General features: G+C 37.0%; 1 long non-coding RNA gene across 2 annotated transcripts in view; it reads left to right on the forward strand.

Moving 5' to 3' along the window:
* Nucleotides 1-3,244, forward strand: part of LOC106511270 (uncharacterized) — a 39,528-nt gene that overhangs the window by 24,283 nt on the left and 12,001 nt on the right. The window contains exons 2-3 of one of the 2 annotated variants that reach the window (XR_001309502.1): nucleotides 1,470-1,524; nucleotides 3,029-3,097. The exons of the other annotated variant lie outside the window; for it this stretch is intronic. This is a non-coding gene — a long non-coding RNA (uncharacterized LOC106511270). The remainder of the gene's footprint in view (nucleotides 1-1,469; nucleotides 1,525-3,028; nucleotides 3,098-3,244) is intronic. 2 annotated transcript variants of the gene reach the window in all.

A 3,244-nucleotide genomic window follows, 5' to 3' on the forward strand; every position in this document is an offset into this window, starting at 1 on the left:
GATGCTCTAGTCTAGCTGTTTCAGTTTATATACATATATCAAAGCTGCCCAAACCTTTTCTCCAAAATGAAAATCTATTTGAGGTCTGCGGCCAAATGCAATAATATAATTCACGAAATACAAATACTTCTTAAGTACAGTCCTTTTATTTTAAAGATTATGTCCTGCTGGAGTGGCATGATTTGTTTGTGTACAAACTAATACGGTATCAGATTTTTATATAGTTATACTTCTCATTCAACCACAATTAAATTCATTCCATCTAGGAGGCACAATTTATATAGATAGTATTTTTTTCACAATAACAAGCTGGAATGAAACAAGCAAAAATGAAATAAAACTAACAACTTTCTAATTGTTGCCTTTTTTAAATGTAAGAAGTAAAAAGTACAGATAATTGTGTGAAAATGTAAGAAGTAGAAGTAAAAAGTAGGCTGAAAAATAATTACTCAAGTAAAGTACAGATACACAAAAATTCTACTTAAGTAGAGTAAAGAAGTATTTGTACTTAGTTACTTTACAACTCTGCTCTGGATCATCAYCCCTGCACTGAAAGTTGCCATACAGCTATAATTTTACTGATGATGGCTTTTGTACGTCTTCGGATAAAGACACTGTCCATTTCTATTGCAAATGTACTTTTCTTTGAATTTTTTTTCTCTCAGTCCAAGTGTTGATGGAAAAACCATAAAATCACGTTCTAGGGTAATGTGAGTTATTGGTAAATAAATCGCAATCCAGGTGAAAACGGGCATGATGACTTACCATTAGATCACACCCCATGCTGTCTCTGAGATAATTAGAAGGTCCTTGGATCTAGCAGCCTGAAGTCAGATTTTACTGCCMATGTTTTCACTTCATATAATGCAGCTTCTCTTGAGCTAAATGAAAACATTGTCGGAGCAGTATGTTATGATTTTAAACTGTAATTGACATTGTTTTGGAGTGGCTTCATGGCCTCACGTTGAACTCCTACTTTTCTCTCCAGAACTCCATGTATTGTCTCAGCCGATTAGCCCGTAACTCACCTAAACTTCCTCCCCAGACAATGGCCTGCTCTGCCCATGCAGATGATGGTGTGCCGCATCAAAGCCAAATGAGATGTCTGCCAATTAGGGAGGGGGCTCCAGGTGCATTTCAACRCAAAGTTGCACCAACATCTGCACCCTGTAGCGTCTCCATTCAAAGGCGCTTAATAAAAGAGGCGGACTTCAACAGAAACTTCTGAAAGTGTTTCTGTTATTAAAATAAAAGACAGAGCTCTGTTCGGAGCTTAGCCTGGGTAGAAGGGAAGGGGGTGTAGGGATAAACTTTGTGATGATGTTTCTCTAACTGTTCCAAGCCTGAATTTAAGTTGACTTTTTGCCAGAAGAGTTTGTGTAAAATAGGTTTTTAGTTAAGAAATTTCAACCATCTCATTTATTTACATTACAGACTTAATTGGAAATATTTTTTTCTTAACCTTACAGTTAAATCAACCCAAACACTCCCCAGGGGCAGTGGTGGGCACGGCTATACAAAAAGGTAGGTCGACAAACCAAGTGTACGCTAACTGCTACGAAAACTGTGCCAGTTTTCATCTTCCAATTGAAGACWGGTGGAACTGATGCACTTATTGTCAGTTTTCTATTGGTTTATTCTGAATGTGGGTGGGRTCATCTGTGTCAAAYTGGCCAATCCAAACCAGTTAGAGCTCTGTCTAACTTAATACTTGCAGTTTGACCCTTTCAGAATAAAAGCATTTCTTTGATTGAGTTTGTATTTTTGTAAATACATTTGAAGTTAGTATTTGCTATTTGTTGTTTGGCTTTTCTACCATATTTTATACCTAGTCAATTATTTTTATTTAAATATTGTTAAATGTTATTTTATGTCTTTTTAACGCTCTTAGTTTAAAGTTTAGGTACTAAAGATGCTACTTGTTACATTACATGCTGTTTTGACACATCCAGTACTGCTTATAAAAGGGACTTGTTTTTATTTAATTTGGGATGAATGGCATAATAATAGAAGTTTAAGACTTCAAGTTAGTGGATTCAAATTTAGTGAAAGCTARCTGGAGAGCTAATGGTTTCTAAAGTTAGCAAAAAAGCTAATCTGCCAAATGAAAAGCTAGTTGCGCTATTAGCAGAGTAGCAGAATTGTGCCCACCAATGCCTGTTGGTTACAGTCTGTTAGCCTAGTGCTTCCTACAATGAACACAGAACYAAATATACATCACAAATAATACTGTACCAAAGACAAGCCTTCAACCACAAACTTAGAATGATATAAAGTAGCATAACCTTATCTTAGTATACAGAGGGGGGCTGGATAGATGTAAGCCTCATGTTTAATCACTTGAAATGTTGTTTTATAAAATGCAAAGCGAACAAATGTTTCCTAAAAGAGGGGGGAAAAGGAATCAGGGTTACTACCACATTCATCTGCAAAGCTTTGCACATTAAGTGTTGAAACAGGAAATTCCTCTTTGAACAGTTTTTACACAAAACAGGTTAAGTCATGACTGGGAGAAAAAAGAAAGAAAGAAAGAAAGAAAAAAAGAAAGTCTTCCCTTATGAGTGTATTTCCTGAATCTTCAAATGTGCAGTAGAACACTAAAGTGGCCTTTGAATAACATTTCTGGTTCTTTTTCAAATTAAATCAAGTCACAGCAGACGGGAAGAGCAGTCAGAAGAAGCTTGCTGCAAAAAAAAAAAAAAATCTCGAAGCTCTACCTCGGTGATTGCTCAGGCCACCGCGGAATAAAGATTRGAAGAAAAATCACTAATCACAGCGGATGTCATTAGCATATTACCAATAAGGGGGTGAAAAAGGGAAGAGAGGAATTGCCTTATAATGCTGGATAAAGTGCAAATCAATGCCATGTATGGATGCACGCAGCTGCTTGACAAACAGATATATTCACTCCCAAACATGGGTAAAGGAAGTTGCCTAATAATGATGATTTTTTTTCAATGTTTTTGTCTGAGTCACTCGCTGAAGCACTCGATGCTAATATCACATTCCCCCTCTCTCTTTTGATCAGCTTTTGCAGCTGGGCTACCCTGCCTTACTTGGATGCATCAACAAAGCTTGAAGTGGCCACTCTAATCTGGTTAAGTACTGCCTGGTTGGGGAGAAATTAGCCGAATTCTTTTAACTTTTCAAACAAACATAATGCAGTCAAACTCGCTGGATGAGAATCAATTGCATGAACTGAATATAGGCTGGGTGGTGAGGATGGGTGGGGGAAGGGTGGTGG

This window comes from Austrofundulus limnaeus, unplaced genomic scaffold (assembly GCF_001266775.1).
Source record: "Austrofundulus limnaeus strain Quisiro unplaced genomic scaffold, Austrofundulus_limnaeus-1.0 Scaffold8, whole genome shotgun sequence".
Classification (NCBI taxonomy): Eukaryota; Metazoa; Chordata; class Actinopteri; order Cyprinodontiformes; family Rivulidae; genus Austrofundulus; species Austrofundulus limnaeus.